The sequence below is a fragment of the Marmota monax genome, unplaced genomic scaffold, assembly GCF_021218885.2.
Source record: "Marmota monax isolate L192 unplaced genomic scaffold, Marmota_monax_Labrador192_F-V1.1 WCK01_AAM20220418_F8-fsc00186, whole genome shotgun sequence".
NCBI classification, from domain to species: domain Eukaryota; kingdom Metazoa; phylum Chordata; class Mammalia; order Rodentia; family Sciuridae; genus Marmota; species Marmota monax.
This window is the reverse complement of record NW_026694725.1, coordinates 2,828,079-2,847,735: the sequence shown is the minus strand read 5'-3', so window position 1 is coordinate 2,847,735 and position 19,657 is coordinate 2,828,079.

The window sequence follows — 19,657 nt, the reverse complement described above, 5'->3', positions numbered from 1 at the left end:
CCAGGCAGCTAATAGGTATGTGGGGCCCAGTCACATCAGGGGTCCAGTTATTCTGTTGGGTGAATCAAGACCAGGCACTGACACCTGTAGGCCAGCTGCAAAGCTGCAAGAGATGGGTTAGTCTAGGTCTATGGAGAGTTTGGGAAACTGGAAATTGGGTATCTAGTGGACCCTGTTGGGTGCTGGAATGATGCCAAGGGTGTAACCAAGGGACTGGTGGGTGCTGGAAGAGGGAGGGAGTCAGGGATAAGGTTTGTGCAAGGACCCAGGGAGTGCCAACCTGCGTGGGCCCAGGTACCCAATGGGTGCTGGACCTGCCTCTGGACTGAGAGGGGAGAGCCTGGCTCTCTCCAGCATCTCTAGCCTGTCTTTCCCTGGGCAACATGCCCCCAGTTTCTGACTTTCCCCAAGATTGCTAAGCTGAGACAGGCACACACCAACCTAGTGGCAAACTCATGGATCTGGGTTTCAGTTTCCATAGGCTCCTCCAAACTCTAATCCCCAAATGGCTTCTGGATTGAGGACAACTGATAAACTCTGGTGGAGAGGCTTTTGGATTTTGGTTTTGTCTTGTTTTGTTTGTTTTTTTGATTAGTGAGTCATGCAGTCTCAGCTAGGGCAGTCTGCCCCTCAAGACACGGGATTTTTCACTCTAATCTTTGGGGAGACATGGTATTCCTTGTGTTTGAGTTCTGGGTAGCTGAGCTAAGAGAAATGCTGCCTCACACTAACCCACCGTCTTCCATCTCCTCAATTCAATTTCTTTGCTGAGTTTTAAGTAGTTTATTTGTCCCTTTATTGTTGAGTTGTAATAGGTTTTATATATTTTGCATTCTAGTTCCTTAAATAATACATGATTTGGAAAATTCTATCCATAATGTGGGTTGTTTTTCTCTATGTATTGCTTATGACATTTGGAAGTATTGTAATTTGAAATAGGAAACATTTTAATTTTAATGAAGTTGAATTGATCCACTTTTTCTTTTATTGTTTGATTTTTTGGTATCATATTTCTTGCTTCACATTACCAAATCCAAGGCTGTGAATATTTACACCCATGTTTTCTACCAAGGTTTTTATAGACTTGGCTTGGTTCTCTCATTCACTGGTTTAATTTTTGTATATGATGTGTAGTATGAATCACCTTTTATATTTTTGCTCATGAATTGTCTATTTTCCCAGCAGTATTAAAAGTAAAATCAAACTACTCCTTCTCCATGAAAGCAAATTGATACCTATTCAAAACTCAAAAGATCATAAATAAAAAGATATATTTTCCTTTATTCAATTTATATTGTATGTCACATTGATTTTCAAACCTTATATTCTTGAGATAAATCTAACAGGGTTATGATGTATACAAATCTATACGTTCACAACTAATTTCAATATCTTAGTACTTTTTCAAGGAAACTGTGTGTGTGTGTGTGTGTGTGTATACACAAATATATAGAATACATATATTCTTCAGGGATATTAGTCAGGTGTATTTATTTCTCATGCAGTATTTGTCATATTTTGGTATGAGGAAAATACTGGCATCATTTAAAGGTAGATAAGCTACAAAATTATACCTTGTTCTGTTTTCAGGTTATTCTCTTAACTGAAGTTATGAGTCACCTGAGTGAGTAATCTAATTTGCAAGATGGACAAATAGGATGTAAGATAAAGTTCTAATGAATTTTTCAGGATGTTTGGGCTGCCTTGACAGTTTGGAATAGTTGAGACATATTACAACAGGGTACTTCATGCTCATCCACAGAGTCTTCCTCCTGGGGCTCCACTGACAGCTCACCACAAAGAGCAGCACAGGAAACCACATGAAGAAGCACAGGAAACCATTTGATGTCACAGAGTGCAAATGGTGATCTACAACTGCTGAGGGAGAACAGCAAAGCCCTGAAACTTTCTTCTTATGGGAAGCAAAAGTTCTATGTCACTAAATGAAGAACAGCAAACCTTTACTTTAGGGTACAGACAAACTCTGGTGAAGTAAAAGCAAAACAAGTCTGCCTCTTGCTTCTTTTCTCTTGTTAAGGGGTGAAGTAAAAATTCTCTACAAAGGAGTTGGTAAGAAAAGCACCTTGGATCTGGGAACCAAAGTGAATACTAACCTCAGTGGTCTGCTCACCACTGAGGAAGTAGCATAAAACAGCTATCAACGATCAACCACAGGTATATTTCAGTTGGCTCCCATGGGGAGAAGCAGCACAGATGCTGAAAAAATTCACCCTGTAAATTCAAACACAAAATGTATTTGTTCCCACAATAAACTTAACTCCAAGTAATAAGAATGAGATCTGAGGGAAGAAAGAAGCCTTCATCTGCTAAGGCTATTATAAAATATTATAGAACAGGTGGCTTAACTACAGAACTTTTTCCCTCACAGTTCTTAATCCAGAAAATCAGAGAAGACGAATACATCCTAACTAATTCTATTAGGCCTGCATTACTCTAATACCAAAACCAGAAAAAAGACATTGCAGAAAAAAATACCACAGACTAAACTTTCTCATGAATATAGATGTAAAATCCTCAATAAAATATCGTAAAGGGAGTGCAACAATGTATTAAAAGAATATGACCAAGTGAAATTTTTCACAGGTTTATAAGTTAGTTCAACATTAAAAAAATCAAATTATTACATCAGTTCAAAGAGATAGAGAAGAAAAAAAACACAACTATGTCAACATATGCTGACAAGGTATTTGTCAAAATCTAATACTGATTCTTTGTTTTTCTTTTTTAATAACAACAAATGGTGCGGGGAGAACTGGAAATCCATATGCAACAAAATGAAATTGAATCCCTATCTCACACCATGCACAAAAGTTAACTCAAAATAGATCAAGAATTTAGGAATCAAACCAGAGACTCTGCATCTAATAGATGAAAAAGTAGGCCCTAATCTCCATCACGTGGGGTTAGGCCCCAAGTTCCTTAATAAGACACCTATAGCACAAGAATTAAAACGAAGAATCAACAAATGGGGCAAATTCAAACTAAAAAGTTTTTCTTTTCTCAGCAAGAGAAATAATATGTGAAGTGAATAGGGAGCCTACATGCTGGGAACAAATTTTTACCCCTCACACATCAGATAGAGCTCTAATCTCTAGGATATACAAGGAACTCAAAAAGTTAAACAACAACAACAACAACAACAACAAGCAAATAACCAATCAACAAATGGACCAAGGACCTGAACAAACACTTCTCAGAAGAGGATATGCAATCAATCAACAAATACATGAAAAAATGCTCACCATCTCTAGCAATCAGCGAAATGCAAATTAAAACTACTACAAGATACCATCTCACTCCAGTAAGAATGGCAGCCATTATGAAGTCAAACAACAACAAGTGCTGGTGGGGATGCAGGGAAAAAGGTTCACTCATACATTGTTGGTGGGACTGCAAATTGGTGCAGCCAATTTGGAAAGCAGTATGGAGATTCCTTGGAAATCTGGGAATGGAACCACCATTTGACCCAGCTATTCCTCTTCTTAGACTATACTCAAAAGAACTAAAAACAGCATACTACAGGGACACAGCCATATCAATGTTTATAGCAGCACAATTCACAATAGCTAGGCTGTGGAGCCAACTTAGATGTCCTTCAATGGATGAATGGATAAATGTGGTATTAATACACAACGGAATATTACTCAGCACTATAAAATAACAATATCATGGCATTTGCAGGGAAATGGATGGCATAAGAGCAGATTATGCTAAGTGAAGTTAGCCAATTCACAAAAAACAAATGCCAAATGTCTTCTCTGATATAAGGGAGGTGACTCAAAATGGGGTAGCGAGGAAGAGCAGGAGAAGAAAATTATCTCTAGATAGGAAATAGAGGGGGAGGGAAAGAGAGGGAGAAGGGGAATTGCATGGAAGATGGAAGGAGACCCTCATTGTTACACAGATTACATGTATGATGATGTGAGCGGAAAAAAAAAAGAAATGTGTCATATTAGATTGGGTAGAGAGAAGTGAGGGGAGGGGAGGGGAGGGTGGGTAGGAAGGACAGCAGAATAAAATAAACACTATTATTGTTGTATGTATATGCAGGACTGTATGACCAATGTGATTCAGCAACCTGTACACTTAGAAAAAGGAGTAATTATACCCCATTTGATTCAAATGTATGATATGTCAAGGTCATTGTACTGTCATGTGTAACTAATTAAAACAAATAATTAAAAAAATACAAGGGATTGAAATCAGGGGTACTTAACCAGTGAGCCACATCCTCATACTTATTTTGTTTTGTTTTTATTTAGAGATAAGTTCACACTTAGTTGCCTACTTCTTTGTCATTGATGAGGCTGGCTTTGAACTTAGTATCCTTCTGCCTCAGTCTCCCAAGACACTGGGATTACAGCTGTGCATCACTATGCCTACCTGATATTCATCCTGGATAACAAATAAATTCTCAGCCAAAAAAACATAGAGTGGGAAGTTCTTCAACTTGATAAAGAAGATCTACAAAAGAAACCTGGAGCACAAATCATCTTTAAAGGTAAAAATCTCAAAGCTTTCTCACTGAGATAGAAGAAAAGACAAGGATTTCCCCTTTCATGATGCCTATTAAACCTCCTGGAAGTCTTTGCTAGTGCAATAAGACAAAAAAAGTGAAATAAAAGTATACAGATATGGAAGAAAAATAAAACTCTCTTTGTTTGTAGATGAAATGATTATCTGTGTAGAAAAATGTCAACAGAATCAACAACAAAAACACTAATTTCTGGAACTAAAAAGTGATTACAGCAAGGTTGCAGGATGCAATACTATTACATTAAAGCCAATCACTTTCCTATTTACCAGGAAAGAACATGAGGAATTGGAAATTAAAAACACATTACCATTTACTTAAGCACCAACAGAACTAAGACTTAGATATAGATCTAATACGCAGTAGATGTATAAAGAGAAACCATACAAATTTAATTAATAATAGCAAAGAACTAAATAGCAGAGATTCTCCACATGTTTAGTGAGAATCTAAAATATTTAATGGATTTTTTTAAAAAAATGTTGTGAGTTTTAAATAGTTATTCTGACTAGCATGACAAATTTTTGAATCATTCCAATTAATCCTACCAGCATATGAATCATCCCTTTCTCCAGTGCAATGTACAAGATATTTTGAGACTGAGAGAGATCACATTCATATAAATTGAATTACACTATACTTTTATAGTGTTCTATTTCATTATTAGTTTTTGCTGGTAATCTTTCTTTGTGCCTAATGTATAAATTAAATGTAATCATAGGCATGTACATATAGGGAAATATAACATATAGGGAAATATAACACATATAGGGAAATATAATATATATGCCAGTTTGGCATTTGCTGAGGTTCTTGGAATGTGGCCCCATGGATAAAGAGGCACTATTGTATCTTCTCAAATAATAGAATGAAGTGAGAAGTTGATAACATAAATCACAACTAGACAATTCACAAATTTGTCAAAATTGACCAACACACTTGATGAATGAATGAAAGAAGAAATCAGAAGGGAAATTTAAAAATCTTCAGAGATGAAAGAAAATGAAAACACAATATGCCACAATGATGGAATCAGTGAGTACAGTGCTAAGGGAGAAAGTTATACCTATAAAATGAATTTAAAAAAAAAATATGAACTCGAATCAATGACTTAATATTACAACATGAAGCCCTAGAAAGAGAAAAACAAACTAAATCAAAATATAACAAAAAGATGTAAGTAATAGTAAAGATTAGAGCAAAGATAAGTAGAAACTAGAAAAGCAAGATAAAACTAATGAAACCAAAAGTTACTACTTTGAGTAGATCAACAAAACTGACCTGCCTGTAGCAACATGAAGAAAAAAACAAGAGAAAACATCAATTACTGGAAGCTTAATTGAAAATGAGGCACTATTGCCAATTCTACACAAATATAGTGTGAAAGTATTATAGATAATTGTCAACCAAAAAAATTGAATAACTTAGGTAAAATGGATAAATTCCTAAAAACACAAAAGCTACCAAAATGAAATATGTTGGAATCTTTTCTCTATTCTCAAAAAATGCAATTTTTTGGTTTTTCTTTTCTTATATAATAGTACTTCTTCCTTGCTAGCTTGATGAAAAAGAATCATATAAAAATCTAGACAGATGTTTTACTAAAGGTAAACCTTCAAAAACATTTTAATTCCCTGATACTTATTGTTAAACTAAGCTCACTAATTCTACTTATTTTAAAAGCAGCATCATATATATTTTATAAAACTGTGAACTTATTATACTAATAATATACCTCAGTTAAGTGCAAAGTTATTAGTTTTTAAAATTTTATGAGTCTCTCTCTATTATCTTCTTATAAACACTTTTGCTATGTAGAGTCAATCTGATTCACACTTCCTGGCAGATCACATTCCCTTTCACTTAGATGTTAATTTGGTACATTTCAGATTTCTCTATAATTTGGCCAAGTATGTTGATTTTTAATTATGGCAATGTACTAGTGTTTTCAAACTGAGATTGCATCTCTCTTTTTTTTCCTTCTGTAAAATTTAATCTGCTATTTCTAAATTCTTTCTTTCTCACCAGCTTTATTTCTGTTCTTCTGGAATTTTATCTAAGTAGATGCTGTCTCTCTGTCCTTCAGGATTTTAGTGATATTTTCTCTCATTTTTTCCCTTGCCATCTTGTAAAATTTATTTCAAGTCACTAATTTTTTTACTTTTTGTTTTTTCATTGTTTAATTTCTTACCTTAGTAATAATTGGTACTTCCCTAATATGACTCATAGACCCAGCAATGAGATTGCTACCAGTGTTCTGTGGCTATAGAAAAAGGAATAAATAGGGAAATGCAAGATCACAAGATTTACTGTTTTCTCAGGAACAAGGATCCATGGCATAGAACACAAATTGTCCCATTTAAGAAAAAATATTTAGAGAACATAATACAAGTACTTATAATTTTTAAGCCAAACTAAATAAAATAATCAGTTAATAAATCAAATTTAAATGTCTACAACTAAATTCCCCCTTATCTCTGTGACTGATCAATGGTGAAGCTGCTTTGTTAGAAGATTCCAAAAATACCATGGATCTTTTAGAGTGATCCAAAACACACAAACCACATCACAATTTTCTGCCAAGTGGTGATCATCAAGGCTTGCCGCATTGCTGTTAATCAGATGTGACCAAAAGTGCAGCATGTGTTTCTTTTTGTCATTACAACAATTTGTGTTTGTCACCATAGTGATATATAGCAGGAAGGAAAATTTTGCCCTAACGAGAAAAAACATAAGTTGCTTTTGCACTCAGGAAATGGGGGTGAGTTGCAGGTAATAGTAAGTAAGAGTTACACTAGTTACACATAGTTACACTATGTTTGCTGAACTACAGGAGGTCACACTGTGCCCAATCATTATGACTGGAATCATACTTCTAATAATATGGAATCATATTTCTAATAATAAGCCTACTGTGAGTAATGTTTTTTCATTAATAAAGTATTTACAAACACTATGACCAGGAGTAGATAAACTTCTATTCTGACTTTAATGGATGAATAATATTTTATTGGCCTACTATCCTGTTAAATCTCTATATCCAAGCCAAGAATGTTTAATTCAAGAGGACTTGTGAGAGCCAATTCAAACCTTGTAAAACAAAGAAACCAAGCAAGGTTGGGAGACAGAGAGGGAAATCTATACAAATTTATGAACACAATTAGGGTGAAATGGAAAGAAAGAGGAAGAGAAATCCCCTCAGAAGAAAGAAATGTGAAAGAACAGAGGTGGAAAATTAAAATTAGGTCCATGTGCTTATAGTTACATTGCACTTTCCATTTAAAAGTAAATATTTATCAATGTCCACAACATAAAATAAACTTCCCAGAATAATGTTTTGAAGAAGGAAAAACCCAAAATGTTCACACATCAAGTAAAATCAGGCAGAAACAAAATAGGAGCATAGGAAACAAAACAGATAGAGTTTGAGAATTCATCCAGAAAACACTTACAGGCTGTGTTAGATGCACAACAGCTGGGGCACACCAAGGAGCCATTTTAAATACTCCAGAGTGTACAGAGAGCTAATGCTTCAACTACTTTAAATCTTGTGAAATTGATAAGATAATTTGGACTTGTTATCTGCAGACGTTAAGTTTATGCCCAGTAAACTTGTGAACTCAAATGATTTTCTCAGGAAACTCAGAGGTACATTGTGTCATCCTGTTGATACTACCACAGCAGGTCAGAAATAAACAGCCTAATTCTCCTTCTCTTCCACTGACAGGCACATGTTGGAATGGAATTGGGGATAAAAGTAAGCACTTTTAGTACTTAAGAGTTGATTGTTTGAATTTTCTGTACCCACAGCTTGAACATAGAAGGTTACTTCATTTCTTCAAAACATAATTCATATAAGATATAGAATAATTTAGAGAGAGTATAACTTCTTACAATAGAATTATTTTCCAAAAAAAATCTTGCATCACTATCTTCCAGAATATGACTTGAGAAGGATATCCAAATTCATCATGGTTATAATGATAAATGAGGGAACAAGACTAGTCTAGACCCAACAGAACATCATTAACCCCAGTCCTAATCCATTTCTAGCACTATTTTTTTTTTGTTCCAGGGATTGAATCTAGGGGAGCTTAATCTCTGAGCCATATTCTCCTGCCTTATTTATTTGTTTGTTTGTTTGTTTGTTTGTTTTTTGTTTGTTTATATCTTGAGACAATGTCTTGCTAAGTTGTTCAGGGCCTCACTAAATTTCTGATGCTGGCTATGAACTTGCAATTCTCCTGCCTTTAGCCTCTGGAACTGTTGGGATTACAGGCATGCACCACCACACCTGGTCTAACCATATTTTCACTCACTAAGAGACAGACTTTATGACTTTTCCCCATGGAGGAAATGACAAGAAGAAATCAAAAATTGTTGCCCAATATAAAATCTATGTGTGTTGTGATGTCAACTGAATTTCTTTACATCATAAAATCACTGTAGTTCTAGTGTTGTTGCTAAGAGTTAGAGTCCTTGCATACAATGTGTAAGGTTTTATTCCCAGCAAAGAAAAAACAAAATGTTTTTATTACTTAAAAACACAGATGCCAAACACTGTAGTTAGACCTGAAAAAACAAAATCAGTCTTGGAAATAAATTGGGGTCTGAGATCTCCACAGTCAACATTTTAAAGTTAAGAATTTAAAAATCTTCTGATTCCAAATGACTTTGGCATATTTTATTCCAATGAAGTGTCTGAGATTTTTTTAAATGTCTATTATTTGGGGATTAATGATTTTCACTTAGTTCTGTCACAACTGCATCTTTTTCCATATAACCAAATTCCAGTCATTGTGGTAGGACACAAAATGACATGATAAAAAGAATGTATAATTAACAAAAACATTTCTGGACTATTCAGGCATTTTAAATGCAAGGAAATATATGGAGAGAGAAACATTAGCTCCATCCAGAGCTGGAGCTAGTGTCCCCCTCATTCTGAACACAAGTCACTCACCGAGGGTTTCACCCTGAAAAAGACAATATTATCTGTGGACTTAAATGGCCAGGTTATGAATGTTGTAAAAGCAGTACATTTGACATTGCTAGATGTTCAAACACATTTCTCAACAAAACCAGTCAGAATGGTCAAAGTATGAATGACATCTTAAAATGGAACAAAGCCTGTGTTCTTCGATCTGGATACAACTATGATCATCTCTGCACCTCTAGTTTGGACCAAAATTTTACATGTTTCAATACAAACATGCTGATGCTGATTTTTTTTTTAAACTGGGGATTGAACTCAGGGTCACTCAACCACTGAGCCACATCTCTAGCCCTATTTTATATTTTATTTAGAGACAGGGTCTCACTGAGTTGCTTAGCACCTCACTTTTGCTAGGCTGGCTTTCACTTCAGATCCTCCTGCCTCAGCCTCCAGAGCCACTAGGATTACAGGCGAGCACCACCACACCCAGCTAAACATGCTGATTCTTTGTGTAATATTCCAGATTCCTTAAGCGCAGTATCTTCATTTCCAGGATCCTATTTTTTTTACTTTCATTTTATTTATTTATTGTTTTATGTGGTACTCAGGATCTAACCCAGTGCCTCACACATGACAGGCACTTGCCTCCACCACTGAGTCACAGTCTTATTATTCATTCACTACTTTCTCCTCTTTAAGATAGTCCTCCTCTAACCCATGTAAAAAGCAACCAAAAATAGCAAATATAGAATCAAGTTAAAGTTAAGAGTCAGAGACAAAGTAGAGCCCTCTAAAGGCATCAGAATCATGGGCAAGGCAAAAGCACAAAATGGAGAGGAACCCATATAGAAATAATATCAAACAACACTAAACACCTAGCAAACAAAAACTTTTGCCCTCAGTTCATTATCTTGGAAATATCTCTCAAGGGAATTATTGGTAGACAAGAGAAATTGTAAAGTATGATTTCTCAGTCTCTATAACTAACCACATAAAATCAGAGACAGGAAATGTGAATATTCCATCCCATTTTTCCTAGGAAAAATCTTAGGAAATTGGTGGCAGAAAGGTACAGCTCTTTTACCATCATCCATAAACATACTTAGCGACCAGATTCTGACTTCTCAAATGCCCACAGAGTTAATACCAGCTTTTACTGAGAGTTGTCAACTGGGTGCAGCTGCCATGATTTTTCTTCTCCCAAGGGATTAGGCCACTGTCACACAGGCTGTGGTTTATTGGGCCAATCATCTCTGAAATGCTATGGAACAGAGACAGCTTCATGGGCATGTAGCCTACAGAATTGCCCAGTGCTTTTTTGAAATTTTTTTATTTATATATGTCAACAGAATGCATTATAATTTTTATTACATCTAGAGAGCACATTTTTTCATATCTCTGGTTGTATACAAAGAATTGCACAGTGCTCAGGATCAGAAGGGTCTCATGGTTAGTTGAATATTCCAGATCCATTTTGAATATAATGGTTTTTAAATTGATTTTTAAATTTTTAAATTGATTAAAATTATTATTAATTTTGAAATTTAAAATAAGTGTGAATTAACACATAAAATAAAAGATTAATTAAAATAAATACGCCTAAGTAACAGACACACCAAGAGAACATAACTCAAAATCTGAATTAAAGTGGACTTCTGGGTAAATTAAATTACACTAACAAAAAAAGGATAGTGCTTATTTTTCAACAGGTTCATAAAACTGTGGAAAATAAGGTTTGAACTCGTGCTCTTCCAGGCATTCTGAGTCCTTCTGAACTCTAGATGAAATTGAAATTTTCTCGAGAGCTATAACCTCAAAAGAGAGTAACCCAGAAGTAATCTTAGCCCTAACAAAATTACCACTCAAACAAATTTCTTCTGATTGTATCTGCATTAAGAAATAAAAGGTGGACTTATGGAGAAAGATTATGTCAAGTCAGAACAAAATTTTCAATTTAAAAAAACATAGCATTCAATCAAAACTTTTCAGGCATAATAAGAGACGGGATGAAAGGGGGAGAAAACAGACAATATAAATAGGTTTACAGATGATAAAATTCTGTCATAAGCATGCTAGAACATTAAAAGAACAATTTTTGAAACAACCATTTCTGTTGAGAATATAGAAAATTACAAAAAATATTTATTTCTCCTTCTTCAACATTGAGAAAAAGGTAGATGAGGTAAAAAGGCATAACTTTTTTCTTCCTTTAACTTATTTTATTGAAGTCATATGCTACCCAAGTAATCCTGATCCCAAGTAGACAATCCACTAAAATAAAGGATATAATATACAATTTGAAAGAGTTGCTTCCTTGCCAGTTTTGAATTGTTGAGGTCAGAGACACAAGGGTACTTCACACTCAAGTATCTTCCTCCTAGGCTTCCATCAGAAAGATTGGGAGCAGCACAGGAGATGACAAAGAAACCTCAGTCTCACAGAGTTGATGGACAACTGCTGATGGAGAAAGACAAAGTCCTGTCTTCTCTAAAACTCTCTCTTATAAGCAGCAAAAGTCTTAAGTTGCCAGATAAGGCAAAGCAACCTTTTCACTCTAGGGTGTAGCAAAAAGCTCAGTGCTTCAAAGGAAGGAATAGAAGCAAAATAACTGCCTCTTCTTTCCAAGGTACAAAGACTCATTCTCTTCTAAAAATGAAGCAAAAACTCTACCTCTGAAGTAAGGGCAGGGAACTGTCCTGGCCCTATGAACCAATATTATTAACACCAAATAGAAGTCTCCTAAATATGGAGGACATGGCACAAAACCACCACCAAAGATCAACCACAGACACATTTCTGAGATCAAATGCGTGAGGAGGAACACAGAAGCTGAGAAGATCCACACCATTAGTTCAAACACAAAGATATTTGCTCCCAGTAGGAAAAAAAAAAAAAACCCTTAGTCCTTTTGGGCTACTACTAAATATAGCAACCGAATAACAAAGTGAGCACTTATTTCTCAAGGTTCTTATTCAAAGAATAATAACAAAGGGAATATTTCCTAACTCATTCTATGAGGCAAGCATTATTCTAAGATAAAGGTATTACAGGAAAAGAAAATTACATTTCAACATCCCTCATGAATGTAGAAGCAAAATTCTTAACAAAATATATTAGTAAATAGAGTCCAGTGAAGTATTAAAAGAATTATATACAATGAGTGAGTAGGATTTATTCTACTTGTACAAGGCTAGTTCAACATTCAAAACCCAATAAATATAATCCATCACATCAACAAGACAGAAAAGAAAAATCACATGATCACATCAATATACGCAGAAAATCTTTTGAAAAATTCAACACCTGCTCATGATAAAAACAATAAACCATCAGAAAATTGGGGATGTAGGGGGAACTTCCTCACTTGATAAAGAAGTTCTAAAATAAAACCTACAGGTAATGGTAGGAAAAACAAAGATGCCCACTAAGATCAGAAACAGACAAGGATAAAGGATGTCCCCTCTCAACATGCTTTTTAGCATCATTGAGAAGTCCTTAATGACATAAGACAAGAAAAGGAAATAAAAGGTGTACAGATTTGAAAGGAAAAAAAAAATCTTTGTTTACAGATGCAATGATTATGTGTAGAAAAAAATCAAAAGAATTAACAACAAAAGCAATAATTCCTGGAAATACAAAATGAATACAGCAAGGTTGCAGGATGTAAAGTTACTGCACTGAAGTCAATCACTCAAGTATACCAGAAAAAAACAAGTTGCTTTGGAAATTAAAAACACGTTAGCAATGTACTTAAGCACCTCAAAAATTAAGAACTCTGGTATAAATTTAGCAAGATATGTATAAGAATTTAAAATGGAAAACTAAAACTAAAGAAAGATAGCAAAGAACTGAATAAAGAGATACTCTATCATCTTTTTATTTTCTTTATTACTAGATTACTTTCAATTTAATTAAAATTAGCCTGTATTGCCTATATAAAATAAGGGACAAAAAAAGAGACACTCTATATTTATGAGTAAAAATACTCAATTTTCAATTTTTAAAACGTGCCATTTTGAGTAACATAATAAATCTTGAAGCATTCCTGTTTATCCCAACAAGATGTCAATTATTTCTTTGTCCAGCATACAGTAAAATAAGGAATTCTGAGAGTGAGAGAGACCACATTCACATAACTCTTATATTATATTTTTATAATTGTTTGATTTGATTATTCATTGCCATTTTTAATCTTTTAATGTGACTAATTCATAGATGAGACTTAATCAGAGGCATATGCATATGGGAGAAAATGTGGTATATTTTGGATTTAGTACTATCCACAGTTTTTAGCATCTTCTGAGGGTCTTAAAAAGTTGTTCATGTGGACAAGAGGGGACTATTATATCTTCTTCAACCACAATGGGATAAAATTAGAAATCAATAACAGAAACACAACTGGAAAAATCACAAACTTGTGGAAATTAAATAGCACACTTAAACAACCAATGGACCAAAGAGAAATCAGGGAAAAATTAGAACATACTTCTAAGATGAATGAAAATGAAAACACAGCAAGACAAAATTTAGGGCATTTAGTGAGAACAGGGGAAAAATTACAGCTATATATACATATATGAAAAAAAAAATTCTCACTCGAATCAGCAATGTATATTTGCATCTAGAAATAGAAATCCAGAAAACCTAGAAATAAAAGAACCAGCTATGTTCAAATCAAGCAGAAGTATAGATCTAATCTTAGATCTAATAAGGATTAGATCTAGGATTAACTGAATAGAGTCCAGAAAAAAAAAAAAACAGAGAATACTATTACCTTATCTTTGAAAAAACCAGCAAGACTGGTAAGTCTGTAGCAGGGTGCCCTGGTGCACTCCTATAATCCCAGCCACTAGGGAGGCTGAGGCAGGAGGATTACAAATTCAAGACCAGCCTCAGCAATTTAGGGAGGCCCTACATTGCCTAATTAGACCCTCTCTGAAAGTTTTAAAAAACAGGTTTAGGAGAGGGTGAGGATGTAGCTCAGTAATAAAGAGCTCCTGGGTTAAAATCCCCAGTGCCAAAAACAATTTAAAAGATCAACAAACCTTTAAGTAAAGAAATAATAGAAAGAGAAGACAAAAATTACTAAAGTTAGAAATGAAAATAGAGGCATTGTTGCCAATTCTATGAAAAATTTTAAATGCTATTAGAGTACATGAACAATTTCACACCAAAACAATGGATAGTCTAGATGAAATATATAAATTCATAGAAACACAAGAATTACCAAGACTAAACAAGATGGGTATTTTTTTCCACTATTTTTTTGTTCTGTTTTTCTTTTTGTGTAAAAGAGAAAATATTCTATGGGAGTTTGATGCAAGTCAACAATAAACAATCTAGTCTTGTGTTTTACTAAGATTGATCTTTAAAAAAAATGTGGCATTTATACACCATGGAGTATTACGCAGCACTAAAAAATGACAAAATCATAGAATTTGCAGGGAAATGGATGGCACTAGAGCAGATTATGCTTAGTGAAGCTAGCCAATCCCTAAAAAACAAATACCAAATGTCTTCTTTGATATAATGAGAGCAACTAAGAACAGAGCAGGGAGGAAGAGCAGGAAGAAAAGATTAACATTAAACAGATACATGAGGTGGGATGGAAAGGGAGAGAAAAGGGAAATTGCATGGTAATGGAGGGAGACCCTCATTGTTATACAAAATTACATATAAGAGGTTGTGAGGGGAATGGGAAAATAAACAAGGAGAGATATGAATTACAGTGGATGGGGTAGAGAAAGAAGATGGGAGGGGAGGGAGGGGGGATGGTAGAGGATAGGAAAGGTAGCAGAATACAACAGTTACTAATAGGGCATTATGTAAAAATGTGGATGTGTAACCGATGTGATTCTGCAATCTGTATTTGGGGTAAAATTGGGAGTTCATAACCAACTTGAATCTAATGTATGAAATATGATATGTCGAGAGCTTTATAATGTTTTGAACAACCAATAAAAAAAATTTAAAAAAAAAAGAAAAACATTACAATTTCCTTATACTTACTGTTAAATTGAGTTTATTCTTTCTTTTTATGTTAGTGGAAGCATGATATATATTTTATAAAGCTGTGGACTTATTTAACTGATAATATATTTACTCTTCTCTTAAGAATGATATTTTTGCTATAAATAGAATTCTAAATTCAAAGTTGTTGGATTTTATTATTTTAAGATATTACTTTATTATTTTTTGTAAGCAACATTGCTATTAAAAAGTTTAGAGTCAATTTGATTCTTGCATCCTAAAAGATCACATACCCACTTTTTGGAAATTTTACTTTAGTACATTTGTTATTGGTTCTTTTTAGTTAAAAATGACAGTAGAATCCATAATTATACATGCATGGAATAAATCTTATTCTAATTTGTTTACCTGTGATTATCATTATTTATTATACTTAAGTGGCAATATACAAGTCTTTTCAAAATAAGACTTGCTTTTTACTTCTCTGCAATTTTCAACTAATAGTTCTTCATATTTTTCTTCTCCAGGCTTATGTTTCATTCCTTCTAGGACTTCTGATAAATAGATGCTGTATAACCTTTAATGTTTCAAAAATAAGTTCTGCTTCTATACTTTCTTCTTACCTTCTTGATAAATTGACATTTCAACTAAAAAATTTGTTCTTCAACTATATTCACCCTGTTTTAATTTTTTAATTGTTTAACATTTTAATTTAGTAACATTTGTACTTCCCTGATGCATCATGGACACATGGACTAGCTCTGATGACTTCCACAAATGCCTGTGGGTATAACACTTATATAAGTGATAAAATGAATTGGGGAAATGCATGATCAGAACTTCCTTACAATCCACACTGTCATTGCCTCCTGGATTCAGTCCTCTTCTCAGACTAAAACCCTTTCATCACTCATAACCCTTATTTACCAGTTTAATACAGGCTTCAACTACTCAAGGACGAATTTATTCTAATGTGCTTAATACTGTGGATAGTTACTCTTATTATGACTAATATTACTCCAGAGTTGATTATGGAAGTGGGAAGCCCCTGATAGTTCACTGATTTGGCAGAAATATGGAGACATTGCCAATAAAACACATTATTTCATTTAAGAAAAAATATTTAGAGAACATGATATAAATCATTGTCACCTTTCAGCCAAACTACATGAAAAGCTATCAATTAACACATCAAATTAAAATTTCTAAAATTAAATGCCCCTTTATCTCTAATTGATCATTGGTGAGGCTGGTAGTTTAGGAAATTATGTAGATGCTGTAGATATTTCAGATAAACAAGTTACACCACAATTTACTGCCAAGTACAGATAAGCTAGTCCTCCTGAACTACTGGTAATCAGATATGACCTAAGGTGCAGGATGTTTTTCTGCTCATCATTATACCCATTTGCAGTTATGATCATAGTGATGTATAACAGGAAGGAAATTTCTGATATATATATATATATATATATATATATATATATATCCCCTCCCCTACTCAAAAAATTAGAGCAGATTATGCTAAGTGAAGCTAGCCAATCCCTAAAAAACAAATGCCAAATGTCTTCTTTGATATAAGGAGAGTAACTAAGAACAGAGTAGGGTCGAAGAGCATGAGAAGAAGATTAACATTAAACAGGGATGAGAGGTGGGAGGGAAAGGGAGAGAGAAGGGAAATTGCATGGAAATGGAAGGAGACCCTCAGAGTTATACAAAAGTACATACAAGAGGAAGTGAGGGGAAAGGGAAAAATAATACAAGGGGGACAAATGAATGTCAGTAGAGGGGGCAGAGAGAGAAGAGGGGAGGGGAGGGGAGGGGGGGGGATAGTAGAGGATAGGAAAGGCAGCAGAACACAACAGACACTAGTATGGCAATATGTAAATCAATGGATGTGTAACTGATGTGATTCTGCAATCTGTATATGGGATAAAAATGGGAGCTCATAACCCACTTGAATCAAAGTGTGAAATATGATATATCAAGAACTATGTAATGTTTTGAACAACCAACAATAAAAAATTTTTTAAAAATAAGTAAATAAACAAATAAATAATTAAAATTTAAAATGGCTAGGGATATAGTTCAGAGGTAAAGTGTGTCTGGGTTCTATCACCAGTACAATCAATAAAGAGAAAGTGAGAGACAGAGACAGAGAGACAAAATAAAATGAGAAAAAAGAATAGAGAAAAAATCCATTTGAAGAATTAAAAAAACATATAATAGTAAAGAAAATAAAATAAAACATATAGAAAAATAGTCAAAAATTCCTCCCAGCCAAAGTGTTTGCATTGGAAACACCTTTTCCAGGTCATCCAACATTTGAATCCACCTGGTATGTGGGGGTCAGTAAAGTGCAAAAGAAACCAGTTGCATTTCTGCTCTCTTCCCAACATACATGCTGGGATTGGGGGTAATATGTTGGCTATCCTTCACTCCTCATTTGCTGTCAAGGAGGTTAAGGGAGTATTGATAAAACAGGTCATAATATCCCTGCAGGGGTTTTGTCTGGAAACCTGGAGGCATGTCAACAGTCAAGTCAGCTTCCAGTGGTTTGAAGAGCTAATACTTGCTCCAGAGGCCTCTAGCAGGTCCCCACTGGGGTGTGCCAAGTGTCCTTGCCATGGTGCATCCCTGGGGAGCCTGTGGGAAAAAATGTAATCCCTGGAGAGATTACATGGGAATTCTGTGAATTGCCAAACATTTTCTCTGAGTTCTCAGACCTGGTCCCTATGTACAATCATGTGCAACTGGAATTGCTCTTCTTCACAGAGGGTGGGACCACTTACCAATGAGACCTCCATCCCTCCCCTGCAATTCAATGCTCTCAGCATATTTGTGATAGGTTCTCTTCTTATCTGAGAGTGTAGAACATTAACTTCTACCAAATTACTGTGGCAGAGTGGCCCAGGGAACTAAAATTGTGATTACCCCATATTGTCTAAACCCCAGAGCAGTTTATTCCCTAACAATGGCCATTTAAGATAGCTCTTGGTTATAGCACTCTGAGAGCATGCTAAGCAATGTGATAATTTTTTTCTCTAAAGTTTGTTTGTTGTTCATGAGTATTCCCTCTCAGGACAATGCCCCAAACTTGATCTAAATCTAGTAAGAACCATGTGTTTTTCCAACAGGTAAGACTGGGAGTCTTCTGATATCATCTGGGTTGTCTGCACTGTCCAGCTTACCTTATGCTTGAGGTTGTCTTCCTCACCCAGGCAGCTGAAGATGAAGTTGTAAATTGCTTTGTACTTTTCTCTGGGCTGCCTTTCTGCTTCTCCATATTATTTAGATTTCTCTTGACTTCTTTATTAGTTCCTCTCTTTCTCTTCTCAAAATACAATTATTCCTTTGTTCCCTAACCTTTTTCACTCAGAGTCCCAACAAAAGTACCTCCTTTCTGCTATTTACCTCCTTACCAAAAACTCCTATTTTGCATAATAACAACTCCTAAAAGGAATTCCAAGCATAGATTCAATTTGTTAGGAGAAAAAAGTAACGTTCTATGATTCCTACTAGAGTTGAGCAATGTTGATATCAAACATCATATTTTTGGGAACTTGCTCAATATATCTAAAGTGAGTCAAGTTATGACATTACATGTCCAATCTGAACTCTGAAGCCTAGAATCATTAGTGAAATATTTTAAGGCAAACAATGATCCATTCATTTTCCAGTCTCAATGACCATATGATTATGATTTTCTCCTGAATTCATGGCTATTACCTAAGGTTTCTGATGATCTCATCCCTTACTCTATCCTCTGTGCTCTGATCCTTCCAAGTCTCAAGCCATCGGCACTCAAGAATGTGTGCTGTATAAGAACCAATCAGATGCTAGCCCATTCACTTTTAGATTTGTCTTCAAAAAAAAGACACTTTTAACTACTCTGACATTTCTAGAACTGTGTTATCAAATCCTATGAAGAATTCTTTAAATAATAAGTTTAACTCTGATAGCAACTACATAATAACTTCTAGCTGATACATCTAGCTAGATTATATTGTGTTTAATATCATTTCTTGTTTTTTACACAATTAATTCTCCTACTTGCTTTGGTAAGAATTGAATGGGTTTTGGATGATGGGTTTTATTTAATTATTTATTGTAAATCTCATATATTATCTTTCCCTTCTCTGCAGTTATATTTGACAAGATAGGTTTTTTTGTAGAATCATTAAAACTAAAATCAT